Here is a 17312-nt window from a genome sequence, read left to right as displayed (position 1 = left end):
CAACATTGTAGGAATAGGTGGTGTATCTTCCATTACCGAAGCAATTCTAGGGGTTGCAGCTTTAGAGAGAGCAACTTCAAAGACAACGACTTTTGTAGGACTAGTCATTTTCTCAAGGAGGATCTTACGACTCCAATCAAGCAAGTTTACGAACTCTAGCTATGAAAAAAGTCACTACCAATATTATTGGTTCATAGACTTAAGGCAAGAAAATTCACAAGAAATTTTCAAAAGGAAAAGTGCTCTACTGCAGGCCAACATGCCAGATTTATAGGTAATTCCAAATTCAAATCCGATCATTCCCTCCAATTTCTAATCATAAATGAATCTATGGGAGTAGATTTCCAAATATTTTCACCATAAATGTAGCGTACCCAGTCCTCCTAACAGTATTTTCGCCATCCAATTAGCTACAGTGCATCCAACAACTCTTTTTGGACCCTGTTATACAACACCATCATCCATGGTGCAACTCTTTTGTACGTCTTGCTTCCCTCGCGCAACCCCCTTACTTCATGTTCCTAGTCTTCAGGTACTGTAGTTTATAGTCCTTACTGCCTCACATCTACCTGGATTACTAAGACTACCCAGCCATCATGTAGTCATTGCGTAGGAGCAGGATCCCGTTGATATAACTTCAGTCGACTTCCATTGAGTCTTCCTGAAAACAATTCCCCATTTAGTTGCACGAGCTGAACTGTGCCACCATCTGTAATTTCCTTGACTATATAGGGTCCCAACTAGTGCATCTGAAACTTCCCAGGGAACTTTCTGAACTTTCTATCATCAAGTAAGACAAGATCATTCACCTTGAAGGTGTGCAACTTAATATGTCGATCATGCCATGTCTTTTCACACTCCTTTTGCACCTGTTGCTGAAATCCTACTCAAAACCTGTCTTCTTCGAGCTCCAACGATTGTGTGAGGCTCTCCTCCATAGTCTTGCGGTCCACCATATCAATAAATGTTGCAATCTACATACTTGGCACAATATACTCCATGGGCATCACAGCCTCTATCCCATAGACCAACCTGAATGGGGTTTGTCTTGTCAACCTCTTACACGTCATCCTATATGCCCATAGGACTGCTGGTATGCACACATCCCAATCTTTCCTCTGCACATTACAGACCTTCGTAAATGCATTTTCCAGAATTTTATTGGATTCTTCCACTGTACCATTTTCTTGAGGAGGATAGGGCATACTCTTTTGATGATAAACTTGAAATTCTTAGAGCATCGTGTTAATAGTTTCATTTAGAAAGTGCATACCCCTATCACTCATCAGTATCTTAGGACACCCAAACCTTGTCAATACATACCCAAACATGAACTTTCTAGTTATAGAAGTGCTACAGTCCTTCAGTGATTGTGCTTTTGCCCATCTTGTCAAATACTTCGTCACAATAATAATGTATCACGTGCCCGTCTTTTTCCCTGGTGGTTGTATTGGACCCACAAAGTCAATCACCCATTTTTCAAACTCCTGTAATTAAATATGAGGATTTAAGGGCAATACGTCCCTTCATGATGGCTTTCTCGTCCTTTGACATGCATCGCATGCCATACAATATGTCCTAGAATCCTTATGCACTATTCACCACCATAATCTTGTGCACAAAATCTTCTACACAGTTACTCGGCCTGCATAGTGTCCTCCTGCCACTACTACATGTGCTTCGGCGAGGATGCTAAAGCATTCGAAATCTAGAACATATCGGCACAGTATTTCATCAATTCCCATCTTATACAAATGTCCCGCAATCACAGAAAAGTCAGTTGCGCAGACCACCAAATCCTTTTTCTGATGTGTAGAGTATCCTTCTAGGGCTATTCCAATAGTCAAAAACTAGATTATATAAGCAAAAAGATCATCTTCTACATGTACAGTGAAGAGTTTTGCATCCGTCAATCCTTCTAAACTAGTAGGTTCTTCACCTGTCTCAATTCTGGATAGATGATCTAGTCCTGCATTCAACTGCCCATGCTTCATAATCACCTCAAAATCATATTCATGAAATACTAATAATCACCTGCAGATCTTTCTCCCCAACACAACCTTGTTGATGAGGTACTTGAGAGTGGAGTAATCTGTATACATTTTGAAATATGCACCTAACAGGTAATGTCGAAAATTCTACAGTGCGTAGACCATTGCCAATCCTTCGTGCTCTGTAGTTGAATAATTTTTCTCGGCCTTTGACAATTTCTTGCTCACGAAGTCTATAGGGTGATATATCTCACCTTTGCCTGGACGGGTCAATACCACACTCAATCCAATACAAGAGGCATCCACGTGAACATGAAATTATTTCGTCCAATCTAGGAATACCAAAATGGGCACAGTCACCATCTTTTCCTTTAATACATCTAGACTGCGCTGACACTCTTCATCCCAATAGAATTTCACGTCCTTCTTTAGTAATTTCTCGATCGGCATATTTATTTGTGAATAAGCCTTGATAAATTTTCTATAGTAGTCGGTGTGGCCCAACATTGTGTGCAACTGCTTTACATTCTTCAGAGCCTCTAAATTGAAAATCACCACAATCTTTGTTGGATCTACCATTAATCCCTACTTGCAGACTACATGGCCGAGAAATATCCCATAAGGTACACAAAAGATACATTTCTTCAAGTTCAGAGCAATTTGGTATCTACAAAAAGTACCCAACATAAGGCACAGACTTGTAACGTGGGACTTTACCAATCCAAACACAGTCTAGTCGTCAAAATACACTTTGAAGAATTTATGGATGAATTCTTTGAACACTACAATTACAACCCTTGAAATGATTGCGGGTGCATTCTTCAGCCTGAATGGAATTACTATGTACTAGAAGCATCCCAACTCCATCGCGGAGATCATCTTGCTGTGATCCTCCAGCGTGATCTTAATCTGATGGTACCCTGAGAACCCATTAGTGAACAAATAATATTTCTATCCTCCAACATTCTCCAAAAATTTATCTGTAAATGGTGTTGGAAATGGGTCATGAACGCATCCATCATTGAGCTTTCTCAGGTCTATGCATATTCTAATTTCACCGTGCTGGTTCTTCTCTTGAACGACCATAGGGCTCACCCAATCATATTCTTCGATTGGCTCAATAATTCCAGCTTCCAGCATTTTGTCCAGGTATTTGCACACCTTCTCTTCATACTTCAGGTTTAGGTGGTAGGGTCTCTATTTTACGAGCTTCGCATCGGGCTTTAAGTTGATCTTCATCACTCCTAGATCCCCTACTATTCCTTTCAAGTCCGAGAACTTGGTGGGAAACAAGTCCTCTTACTTGCGCAGAAACTCTGCAACTTTATCAACTATATCTTCATCCCAATAATCACTTGTCTCTGCAAACTTAGGCTATGCGTCAAACCCACTATTTACTTGCCTGGTCTTCAAAGGTTCTGTTATACCAGGGTTCGTTGCTTTAGGAACTTCAACCGCACGCTATCCTTCAGTCTCTGAAATGTTGATTTTTTGTGGATCTTCTTCTTATTCTCTTGATGTTACGTTGTAGTATTCTAGTGCATGGCAAAGTTGCGTACTCCAGTCCGGTTGAGTCCATTTTACTAGTTCTTCATGCATTGTAAGGATAGTGGCCTTAATTTTCTGGAGTGCTTCATCAATGCACTAAAATCCATCCTTAAAGCTGAAATTTAATAAGAAACTTTCCCTCAAGATATCCCATTTGGTCATCCCATGACATAGATCTATTTCCAAGTACCAATTCATTGGAATACTATCTAAGGTGTGACAGAAGATATGTGCTCATTCCGGTTGTGGCTCTTCTCCCCAAGCTTTAGTCCACGCACCAAGTCTTCACGCGGATCATCCTTTCCACTATATTTTTTAGTCATACCGGTATTAGTGTATCCAAAACGTAGCTTCATCATTCACTTGTATTCCTTCCAGTCAGCGAAGCTTTCCTTATGACCTCCCTCCCAAAATCATCCAAAAATAAATTAACATCATTTAAGCCATCATAATGCGGGAGATTCCTTACCTCTATAGATATGCACCACAACAATTTTGTCATCATATTGCAACGTAGCGTAGAGACTTCATGCAACCTATTATGCTAGTGTTCGAGCTCTTCATCTGAGTCTGAGTTACAGGAGATTTCTCTATCCCACGTGATCGCCCATCTATAGTGGAATTCATCCAATCTTCATCACATGTAGTAATATTGTATATTTTATCCAAGTCATCGTCCTCCACATAGTCGTGGACCGGTTCAGTGTAGCGTGCTCCCTCCACAGGATCTAGTGGTACAATAAATCACAGTGCCTTCCTTTCAAATGTCATCCTTTGTTTCTTCAAGTTAATTACGGCATCCATTTTGAAGGCCCCATCAATCCATAATAGCGCACAATAAGGATTGTTGTCATCCATTATTTCAATTACTTAAAAATCGACTAGAGCACTTAGTCCTTCACTGTCTACTGTAACCCCATCCAGGAACCCCATAGGAATGATCTTCTATTGATTGGCCATGCATAGTTGTATAGGATACCATTGTAGCATAGGCCTCCCCATCCTCTCCCATGCCTGTTTAGGTATTACGTTCGCATCAAAACCCAAATCCAGGATGACTTAATCCATTTCATATTCTCCAATCTCCCTGGTCAGCCTCATCTCACACCCTGTTCACTTCTTATGCTTACCCAGTTTCCTCATAGCGTTTTGTTATGAAAGAATCTTAATTTTTCCTGTACAATTGTATATTAGCTCCTGGACCCCTTCCACTCCCTTCTTATCCCTTAACAACTTCATACAAGTTTTTAGAAAAGTGGCTAATAGCGAGGATCCACGTCCTGTACGTCACCATTTCCAACTAATTTCTCTTGACTCCCTAACGTAGAAGATTTAGAAAAATTATTCTTGGCCTCCATAAAAGTTTCTTTAGCTCGTTGGAGGTCAAACCTGACTTCCTCTTCAGTAGCCTTGCATACCCATCCTTCGGTTTCTGGCCATTTTCCCTTATCTTCTCCTGTGGCCATACCACTTCGTGTTACGATATTGATGCTATGATCCTCTTCATGAGGATCTGCCCTCATCATCTATATGTTTTGCATAGGTCGTTGTGTCTTTTTCTCCTGCAGCTTGGCAATCAGTACTGGGCAATCTTCTATCACATGATCAAACTATCTACAATATTGACAAGATGGATGCATTGGGTTCTGACAGTCATGCACAAAATGTCCAACTTCACCACAGTTATAACAAATAACTTTTCCATGACCTCTACTAGCCCCTCCTCCTCTTCCTCTTCCATGGCCTTGAAATCCTCCATGCATTACACCGGCACCCTGATCCTGAGGTTAATTTTCTACCTTCATTCGATCGGTAGGGGTCCTTTCCATCAACAGTTTGTAACTTCGATTGTTTCACTCATCATGTCCAACTGATTTACAGAATGTACAAAAAACTTGTTGCGGTGTCTGAATGAACTTTTTCAAGAGATGACATTTATCAATTTTGTGCTTCCCATCTATCTGGCAGATAACGCACTATAATGGTACTCTCGTGCTTGGTCCCACGATGTTAAAAAGTTTTAGAGGCACAAGACCTTCTCTAACCAAGTAATTCTGATAAACAGGGTAGTTTTCTTTATGAGGTCCCTTATCTTTGAATTTTATACACCATACTTTAGTGCGCACCTCTGGCTAATCTTCCTTCCCTATCAGTAAGCTCTGCAACTCCATGTGCAGACTTGCTGGCTACGTGTGAATCTGTTGTACTCTAGCATTCGTATCCTGTACTCATGAGGCTTCTGTTGGTGAGGTAAATCCCATATGTGGACAGAGGCAATCCCACTAGCCCAAAATGGGTCTAGCAACAATCAATTAACACTACCATGCAAGTTCCTAGTTGCAAAATGAAAATGGATTATGAGAACCAACCTGGAGTCCGACGCTAGTGTCATAGAAGAGTTGATGCTCCCGTTCCCTTGCTCCGGCAGGTCACGATCCTCACGATCTCCGCGAATGGATACCTGCACATGCAAAGAACGAAGCGAATACAAGCATAAAATCCACTAAATACAAATATATATCAGTCAGAAAGGAAATAGATCAAACATTATCATAATGAACAATAAGATCGGAACCATAATGATAGTCGTTTATTAATGAATAATCAACAGAGAAAGATACAACCAAAGTTCTGACGTTGAATCTCTCCTTTGGCTGGGCGAGCAGCTATATATGTCTTGCAATAGACCTTTCTCTCTCAGACTTCCGGCAGCATAACCTCCCTATGCTCCAAGACTCTTACTATCACTCAAGACAAGCGTTATCACTACTAGCATCACTCCAAAAACTAGCTTGTCAAATGCATGAGGACAGACTTTTATAGATGGAGAAGGGGAGGAAGATACAATGCATCAAGACACCCATTATAGATTGGCATTATCTCCAAAAAGCCACTGTGGATAGATGTAAGGGATAGATGATGACTCTCGACATTTAGAAGATGAGCTTTATCCTCAAAAGACTTCATGACTTGAAGGGAAAAAACATTTGGGCGCGCGTTTGTTAAAAACCTTTTCCAAACTTGGTTGGCGCGGGTGTTACTCTAAGACAGAGTGCCAAAGGTCGCACCTTCTTTTGAGGATCTCATTCATTGGCGCGGATAGTATATTGTGGACCCGCGCCAATGGAAAAAGGGCACTTTTCAGGGATATTTTGCAAGAGGTGTCTTCAGGGCACATGAAGTCCATACTTAGGGGAACATAATGCAAGTGTTTTTAAGCTATGTCACTGGTCACAGGTCCCGGAATGAGTCCTCCAAAGTACGGGAAAGGGGTAACAGGGACGGTGACCAATGGTGACAAATTACTGTGTAACAGCTTCCAACCTCATCCCGATATCCACAACCCCTACATGCATTCCTGCCGTTTGTTGTGATAATGGTAATATTAGATGAGGCAACAACAAAGCAATGTACTAGTCTCTGTGTTGATCATCTGTGATGTTCATATTAGCCTACCGGATCAGGCATTTTAGCCTCTGATCGAAATCCCACGAGGACTCATTTACCTTTTTTTTATCTCCTTAAACTTTGTTAATGACTGCGCCTGACACTTGGGCTTCTTAAACTCATTGTTCAATGCTTTCTGAGTCTCTGCCAACGTCACACCAGGTCTATCTTGATAGAATTTAATATACTAAGTCAACGCCCTATCCTGCAGCATTGTGACCAGTTGCACTTTCTTTATATTATCATCAGTAATCTGTTGCACTGTCCACACAACATTTTCAAAAAAACAGAATTGTTTGGGGTCTTCACTTCCTACCCCATTAAATATTAGCATCTTCATTACGTTCGCCATGTTGAATGGTTGATATAGAGGTGGAGGTGGAGGTGGAGGTGAAGGTGTAGGTGTATGCAGCGGAGGTGGATGTGGAGGTGGAGTGGATGCAAGAGGTATCCTTAGGATACCTTGACTTACTATCTACAATGCGCTTCATGGTGTGCTCAGAATAGCCCCTTCGTCATCGCTAGAAGAAGATCCTAATAGTGAATTGTATTCAGAGCCTGATTCTTCATTCCTTCTGAAGGGTTTTCTACTTCGCGTAGTCTCAAACATCAAGGTAATGGCATAACCCAATTTTCACATATTAACATGTTAATCGATGTGTTCAGATATTTTAAGTACTTACCTCATGGTCCCTTGAAGAGCCTGCGCTCTGCTTCTCTATAGCTGATGGTCATGTCAATCCCAAGTTTGGTGAAAACTCCTCCTGATATGCAATCAACAACCCACACAATGTTTTTTTATGAAGCTTTTAGGCACCTCACCAGCTCTGGAGTGCACACAATAGGGTTGTCAAGTCTCCATGTACTCTGATTGTCCACTAATCTAGATAGCCACTCGTGTAGTTCATAGGGGAAGAAACAAAAAAGGGCTTCAGTTTCATTTGTGTACAAGTATCTATTCCACCACTGCTCCTTGGATAACCGTGGATTTTTGTTCTCTTGAGCTGCAAACACGTGCAAGTTTCGATCAAGCCACTTTCTGATTTCCTTCTCGGTAGGGAACCATTATTTGACATCACACATTCCTCAGATAAATCCCCGTCTAGGAAATGGAACCGTTTGTTGGCTTGATGGGGCCTGACCCAGGTTCAGCTTTAACTGCATCAACCAACAAAACCCTAACTGCTATCCCTTTAGAAAAACCTGCATAGGGCAGGGTGTAGTCTCACCTAAAGCAATATTTGGGCATGCTAGAACCAAGTTTTTGCATCGAGAGGCTTGTGTGATGGTTTCCTGAGTTTCTTATGGCTTAGATATGCCTTCACGTAGCTCTAATCCTTCCGAATAGATAACTACTGCAAATCTATCTATATGGCTTCCAGATCTTCAGGAAGGTAGATAATTGTACTTATCATGCATAAATATTACAGATCTACTAGTCTAACGCAACAAATAAGCATTAAATCATATAAAATATATCATAGAGAGAAGATACATACACTTTAGCAAAAGTAATTAACAAGGCACAGATGCATCAAAATAATCTCAAAATAGTCTTTATTGAGTATAAACGTTCAATTATAGACTTCTTATCCTTGAGCACTCAGTTGCAGGGGCCTGTGAACTCAGCCTGCAAACTTACCAAGGTCTCCGCACACTTAGCTATAGGAGCCTTCACCTTTTGCCTAAGTACAAGAAATAGACCTTTCATGCCTCAACACCTTGCCCTTATAATGGTTCTTCACTATTAGATTTCCACTTAGACTCATTATGCAGGTCTCAAAACAACTCTATCACCTACGCAACTAAGGGACTAAAGCCGCTTTTGACTTCTACTAGCTTCACGCTCCACTTCCACATTTTGCAGAGAATTTACATTCATTACAAAAGATACTACAAAATTTTCCCAAAACTTAACAAAATTGACCCCAGGGACCCCATCCCAACACATCATATATAGGAAAACACAAAACTCTTTGCATTAATAGAAATGGAGTGAGTTACAACCAAAAATAGGTGTTCATCTTATAGAAGAGCTCCTCCAAGTTGACTTGTCATTTTCTTGCCACAAATCACACCTCTAGTCACCCTAATGCATGGAATAATATCTCTTATATTAGCAGCACAAGGGTAGATCAATCTCCAAAATCCAACCCATTTTCAATGGATGGTAGTAAAATTTATATAGATGAGGGAGGTAGTTCTTGAATTATTATCCTTTTACGAATCTTGGCTTGAGATCTACTCTTGATGGGAGGATGAGCTCAAGGGATAAGGGATGAAAACTCCAAGGTGGAATAGGATAGGATTCAAGAGTTTTATCGTAGGTAAATAGTTATAACAAATATTGGAAGCTTTTGGAAGAGGATGCTTTGGGATTATTTTTTGTTTTCTAGAATGTCTAGAATCAAGGAACCCCCAAGACTTAGAAACTTGTTGGTGATCAGCGCAGATGCAGAGTAGGATAACCTAGTACTCAACATTGTCCAATTAAGGTCCAGGGTGCATTGGTCCTAAAAATGACTAAAATGAAGCAGTTTTAGGTAGAATCCCAAGGATATGAGAGAGGAATTCGTAGGGCTTTGTGTAGGGAGGATAGCAAAGTGTTAAAAGGATGTGAATGATCTTGTTTGAAGCACTATTGACCAAATGTGACAAAATTCCCTATAACATAGTATATATGTTTGTTCATGTTCAGCGAGGGTGGATTTTGTCTCAATTATAAATTCACAGATGATTGATAGGCTATAACATCCCATTGATTCTTTTGCGTCATAGACCGGTATATTATTAGACTTCTTCACATCATTTATGGCCTATAAGATCTTGGCCTCTCTATAGAGTCTATGTTATTTCCCTATAAATATAAGTATGGGAGTGTATGATAGGTCCATTTGGAAGGTTCCCCCTAATTTTTTAAACCATGATCTCGAAAGAAGCATGTTGTATGAGGCTAGAATATCAGTAAGAATTATATCCATGAATAAACTCTTATTTGGTATTTGGGTGAGGGAAACCACCATCCATGATGAGACCAAGACACTTTACTCTTCGATAATCAAATAAGTAAAGGTTGTGGTATGGCTAGGTAATGTCCAGTCCAATTATGTCATGACTGACTTGGGCATGAGGTTATGAGACACCCTCGAGTCTAGCATACAATTGTGCAACATTTTATTATGAACATTATGGGTAATGTAGAAGGGAGGACTATCATCATATTTTTCTTCTATGTGAGGCCCACAATCGACATGAGGGAGGTATTCTTATATGTTCTATTGTAACTTTCTTTTACACCAAAAATATGTTACAAATTTTCAAAAAATTGCTAATTAATTATAGGTAAAAACCTTAAGGCTTATGCAAATTTTATGGGAAAAATGCTATTAATGGGTTATATTTTTTAAAAGAAACATAAAAAATATTGGACCAAGCATCCAATCTTCAAGTTTATATGAAAATTTTCATTATTCATTGGTGTTAGTCCACCAAAGAAGCGCCTAATACAACATGACAAGCCACAAGGTAAAGAGAGCATAAAAATGCAACCAGAAATAGAAAATGAAATATATTTGGCTCATGAAAGAATTCTTGCAGATTCTTACTTTGACAATGTTATGAAATAAATTGAAGCAAACAGATTAAAACTTACTCCATAATATTTGGAACTCAGGTTTATTGAGGCTATTGTGAATAATATATCAAGGAGAAAAATATAAAATACCCAACGATCCACATGAGGTGACTATGAAATATGAAGCCAATCTTGAGATTGGTATGCTCATGGAAAAATCCCCAGACGAAGGCATGAATTTTTATGGCAATGATGGACACTTTTGTTCTGCCATTGTGAAGGCAGTCAAAACATTGAAGAAAAGAAAAAATGTGACTCTCACCATATGACTTGTGTATGCCATTGGTGAGCGGCGTAAGGATGTTGATTAAATGGATTTCAGGTTTCAACGGTGATAAGTAGTCCACACAAAGTCAATGAATATCAACGATATATATACGATTTTAGCCCCCACAGGCTTTCTGACATTTAATAAAGGACGTGGGTTCGAAATAAGTTTTTTTTTCGAAACAACTTATGATTATGTGGTGTGCTTTGGTGAATTTTGGCACCCCCTGCAACAAAACCATTTACCAGCAGAGACCGCCCCCTCCTCTCCTCCCTCGAAATCCATTTATGGTTTCAGTGACAACACAGAGGATGAAAATTCTTCATCTTGTTGCAGAATTTTTTTCAAATTGAAGAGAAATAAAGGTGGAATTGACAGTGTCAATGACAAAGACTCCAATAACAAAAAATCCTTCACTACAGATCAATTCAGTGGGATAGCCTGTATTGAACTTATTAAGGCGGAAATAAAATAAAAAGACAAATGGTTTGTGTGTGCCTCTCTAGGAGAGCAGATGTTTAAAACTGTTATTTAAGATCACACATACAAGCCTGTTTAGAAGGGTAACCTTGTGATCTACTTGAAATTGACTTAACTAATATTTTTTATCCTGATGCTGATCATACTCATGAAACTCTTAATTTATTTTATCCAAATACAATGACTAAAAGTGTAGGACAAATTCTGGTCTCATGTAGTGCTGAGATTCACTAACTACAAAAGGAGTTTTTTCACGACGCCTACTTACTATTATGGATTACATTGAAGATGGACAATTTGCGCAACAAGATTTATATGTTTTGATCAAGGCTTTTGGAAATAAAGTGTCAAGCCATAAATTGGAGAAGCTTTTTCAGAAAGCGTACCATGCTGGTAATGGCGGTGTTACTACTGATGAACTTTCTAACATTCTTGTCACTTATCAGGGAAAGGAAGTTTTAATCAATAAGTGTCCAATTTGTGGAGAGACTCTGAGTATATCAGATAGTCTGAATGACATGGTTCATGTCAATCTATGCTTTGATGAGGGAACTGGAAACCAGATTATGACATGGGAATTTTGGCAGAAAATCAAGCATCTTACGGATGAATGTTCAAATTAAGTGAATGGGCTCATGTCTCTACTTACGATGTTGGACTGAAGTCTGGATCAAATGCATCACATATTCTAGTTTTTAACAAGATAACAAAAATGATAGTTGAGGAATTAATAGACCGAAAGATTATATTATCATTGAGGGGTCTTTACCAACACGTGCTTGGGCTTAGTCTTATTGATAAAGGTACATGGGAACTTCTACAAAATCTATCGAATAAAGAGGGGAAGCACCTCAACACTACAGATTCCACCAAAAATATACCAAATTTCATCAAGTATTTTTGAGGATTGCGTAATTTTGGATGAATTTAAATATCCCCATTGAACATTTCAAGACATTCAATGAGTTATTTATCAGAGAGACCAAGCCAGGTGATCGATTTATCGCTTATGAAGACAAGGATTATGTTGTTGTTTGTGGAGATGATTCACGATTGATGGTATTTCAGTGAGAAAATGACAGTAAACATTTCTGGATAAAGGGTCGTAAATTTTATGTTCGAGGTCTCCTGGGAGATGAAGCATATTCAACTGGTTTTGGTGAAGGATCTTTGGTTATCTTTCGACTGGCTCCATAGAACTATCTTCATTTCCATGTTCCTATCAGTGGTGTAGTAGGGAAGTTCATTGAGATTCCTGGCCCTCTATATACAGTCAATCCTATAGTGGTAAATAATAAATATTGAAATGTGTCAACTGAGAACAAGTGTGCATTCTGCATTATCTCTAGTGAAGAATTCATAAAGATGGCCTTTTTTTCCAATGGAGCAACAATGGTGGGAAGCATTACATTCACCAAAAATGAAGGTAACTTTCTGAAGAAAGGAGATGAGTTTGGCTACTCCTCATTTAGTGGAAGTACAACTGTGTGTGTTTTTGAGAATGATGCAATAGAACTGGATGAAGTCACAGGAGAAAAATAATGTATGCATAGACAATCTATCATCTGCATAGAAGATGTGCAACATCAGATCAAATTTGGAGTAAAAGAGAAAGTAATTTTAGATAATTTATTGTCTATCTCTGGTGGTGGAGTTATAAGTTGCAACAAAATTGCTAAATATTGTGCTAGGAAGTGAGAACATATTGATAGTATGGAGAGTGATTCTGATATTAACTAGGCAAGTGCTCCTAACCTTGTATGTTGGAGTCTTTGTCGAAACGGGTTATGACTTGTAGCATCTTATGGACTGTTCCATTGTTGATCTATGGTCTATCTGGAAGTGAGATGCAATTTCTTCTGAGGGTTTAAAAGTCAGAACTTGTTCTGACATTTCGGAAAATCTTACACTGACGACAGCAAAATTGCCAAAGATGGTTGCCACAGTAAGAAGGAATAATTTTTTTTAGACAGGACACCTTGGAACTCCTTTTTGATTGTTGAATTTTACAAGTTAATGTGTTTGTGTTTCCATCAATGGTTGTAGGAAATGTCGTCTACAAGGTTGGCAAGTCGAAGGTTTTTGTTGCAAGCAAAACAATTAAAGAAGAGGGTTTTGGTGATTACATTTTGAAATCCATGACAAATACAAATTTCTTAGCCCTTTCAAAGTCAAATGTTGACTCAAATATTCAAAATATAAAAATAAAAGAAAGGAAAATTTGAAGGGTAAGAAGAGACAGATATTCATAAAAAAGGAATTAGATTTTTCTCGAGATCAAAATGAAGGATTTAGTTTCAAGGTTTTAAGGAAGAGATTTAGAAGCTTAAATTTTAGATGACAAATAGCATCATCTATTAAAAAAATCATAACCAATATCTCCAGGCAATAAATCAGATTTTTAAGACACATAACAACAAAAGATTAGCATATTGAGGATCATTTTCCAGATTTCCAATTGTTAGTGAACCAATCCCAGATTTCAATGCATGGAACTTGCAAAGAGTTAAACGTTTCTAGCAAATAAATTAGAGATATTGTTTTATTTTTAGTTATTGTTCAACATTTTATTCCAGAATTATTGTAACAATTTATGAGAAATTTATTATATACATTATTTAATTTGTAATAAACAAGGGTTGGCTTTTGATGCCAAAACCTATCAGCTTTGTAAAAAAATTATTACAGAATTCCTAATTAAATCCTTATGGCTCTAGTTCATGACAAAATTTGTGTTTTCTATATGTTTTTCTAGTGTTTTCATAACTTAGTTCTGCACACATTCAAAGTAACATAGGATATTATGGGTAAGAATAGATTGAGTTTCAATCTCTCTGAAATCCCCTGCAAAGTTATACTCATTTAAAGAGATTAGTTTATTGGACAATATGTTTGAGATAGCTCGTCTACATCTTTTGTTTGCTGCCTTCTATCATCTCTTGAATGTGTTTTGTTTAGCTGTAGAAATATTCTACATGCATCCACTGTCTAGTTGATTAAGTATTTAGTATGATTGCTTAATTATCATGAATTATTTCATATTCTTCTGTCAAATTATATAAATGACAAGTTATTATGTCAAACTAGATGTCAAAGATTTGACCAAGGACTCTGCAAGAGAGGGATTTATTCATGAATAGAGATTGCACAATCATCAGCAACCACCCAAAATTAAATCATAGATCTGGCCATTGTACTCCATAGGGTACTGGCTTGTGATAATGAACAACGTTAAACAAAGCCTCGTAAAAATTGAGGGAGTCCCCTCTGGTTTAAGGGCCATCTTGAACACAACGTTAAACAAAGCCTCGTAAAAATTGAGGGAGTCCCCTCTGGTTTAAGGGCCATCTTGAACCTACAGATTTGTCGAGTTGGTTTCTTAGCATAGTTTTTGCAGCCAAGGAATGCCTATGAGAAATAGGTACAACATTTGGTGTCGTTGCGAGGGATTGAAGTGACGAATAAATTTTTCACTGGATAACGATAACGACTAGATCTACTCTTTACTCGTCAATAAAGACTAGGCAATTTATATTGGTTGCATTGATTTCACCTATGACTCCACTTTGGCATACGACGAATCCATTGGTTTCCAGATTCAGCTGGTTCAAAATGATAAGTTCATATCTGGCTATAATAATAGCATGCAACTACATGTTTTTCATCTTCATAGCGATAATTGCATTCAACAAAATGTCTTTCTTCTTTTAGATGATGACTAGAAGTTTCAAACATCAAGAAAGGATGTAATTTTCTGAGTCCACATGTAAGTATCTGTTGCCTGTGGAGTTTGAGTTTTATATTGTAAATATGTTTCGAGTTTTCAACTTCTCGCAAAGTGATCTACCAATAAATCCACTCCTCACTTGGTTACATTGGAAAGAAGATTACACCTAACAGTGCAGATTTTCATTTCAGTTAGGTAAAGTTGTGTCGGATTGAATTAGTTATTTTCATATTAGTGTGCAGTGGATCAATGGTTGGTGTGCAGTGTATGGATTGTTTCATTTTGAACTGGTGGTAGGTACGAATAAAGAATTATTTTCAAGCAATGGTGCTAGAAATCTTTGTGAGTTTTCTAAATTGTTTTATGTTTTGTGTTCCTTCTCCCAAAAAATAGTCAGTGATGGACGATGATGCATACATGTAATCTTGTTTACAATGATCATATGATGTGTTTACAACAATGTATCGAAATAAATCTTATCTAACTTTGACATCATTATTCATTTTTCTTTGGTATCACTGTTTGGTATTATTTGTTGAAAACAAGAGAGAGGTTGCTGAAAGTATTATCAATCACATAAAAGGGAACCATAAATTACTACTCAAATTGATTTGGAATATGTTTAGTCAATTTAGTGTCCTAAATTGCTTGCATGAATTATCAACCGGAGTTTGTAGATTGATGAAGTGTGATGCACTATATATGCTTAGTTAATTTTCTCTTACTTCGTTGTTTTGTATTTTTATGTTTGTTTTGGGGGTTTCTGTTCTTTGATGTCTAAGAATATAAAATCGATGGATTTAATGAATTTTAAAAGAAAGGAAAGGTTCCTACGTTAGTCTAATCTCCTAAAAATGGACCAAGAACTATTAACTAATTAGAACCTAATAAGAAAACATATCATCTATCTTATCTTATCATTAGTACTACTCCATGGATATAATTATTAAAACTAGAAGCGATATTGATGCTGAAGGTAACTCAGTAATTTCATTCATTTAAACATTCAACCATTCAATCTTGGAATATGATGAAATCAATCTCCTTGAAATGATTTTTCGGAATGTCAAGTGATGCAACTAAGTAAGGACCTGAAAGTAAAAGCATGTAAAACTAACAATGTACTGAGTAAATTCAATCACTACATGAATTAGATATTTAACCATTTAAGTTAGAATCATCATCATTTTGAAATGGTTTTTGAGAACATCTATTAATACAACTAATTAATAGTTCTGTGCTAAGAAAATGAGTAACAAAACAGTAAGAAAATTAAGCAACTGTGTATTCTTATTACTTCAATATTCATTTAGTCATTTTCCCATAAAATATCTTAAAAGAACAAGTCTACACAGTTGTGATTTTATCCTTACACTATTGGTTATAAACTAAAATGAAACATCATTCTAAATTAGAGAAAACAGACTTGCTAAAAACAAAGTAATAGAAATTAAACTGAAAACAATAAGTGAAAAACCTCCTTCAATGTAGGGACCCTATGCAACTGATGTGGTTGGAATGTTAGCTATTTAAAGATGCACTTTAAACCACCATTGACAAAAACAAAGTTTTTATTATGAACAAAACAAAGTCTGAATACAGACTATCAACAAAAATCCTGTAATCCCTTCTAGCTTCTAACTACTTCTTGTTTTCATGCAACCAATATTTATAAGAAAATAACATAACTGTTTTAAGAGAAAGACTTGCTACATGTGGCTAATTTTAATTATGCTAGGACTGTTTAACTTCTGATCAGCTACAGGTTTCTTAATTCAAATTGTAATAGGATTGTTTAACTTCTAATTAGCTACAGGTCACTTAATTTGAATCAACTCTTCAACAAAACTGTTAGACTTTTGATTAGCTACGAAAGAGAAAATCAAAAGTCCTACTGCTTCTAAATAACGCATTTGACTCCATCTTTGACCATGACTTCAGGCATGCTTTTCTGTCGATCTGGACCAAGTAAATAGGATAGAATCCATGTGGAGATGATTATGGAAATGCCCATGTGGCCTAGTTTTCATTTGACACCTATAACCTGCCAAACCATGAGAGTAGCTATGGAATCCACAGTTAGTTGCAAAATAGGTTGCGTTCTGTAGCTAATCTGCAAAAATCTATTAAAATAGAAAGAGTATGAAAATATAATATGGCGATCATTTTAATGTTTTCCTAAGACAAAATCTAGCATTTATCATTGATTGGATCTGT

General features: G+C 37.5%; 1 pseudogene; it reads left to right on the top strand.

The window, feature by feature from the left end:
- LOC149162245 (phosphatidylserine decarboxylase proenzyme 3-like) overlaps window positions 1-12910 on the top strand; it is an 85023-nt pseudogene extending 72113 nt beyond the window's left edge.
- Window positions 12911-17312: the final 4402 nt, after the last annotated feature.

This window comes from Pinus tabuliformis, chromosome 5_2 (genome assembly GCF_031772625.1).
Source record: "Pinus tabuliformis cultivar Carrire ecotype Pingquan chromosome 5_2, CPIR1, whole genome shotgun sequence".
Taxonomy (NCBI): domain Eukaryota; kingdom Viridiplantae; phylum Streptophyta; class Pinopsida; order Pinales; family Pinaceae; genus Pinus; species Pinus tabuliformis.
Note: the sequence above shows the minus strand (reverse complement) of the source record. Positions and strands in the feature narration are given on the sequence as shown.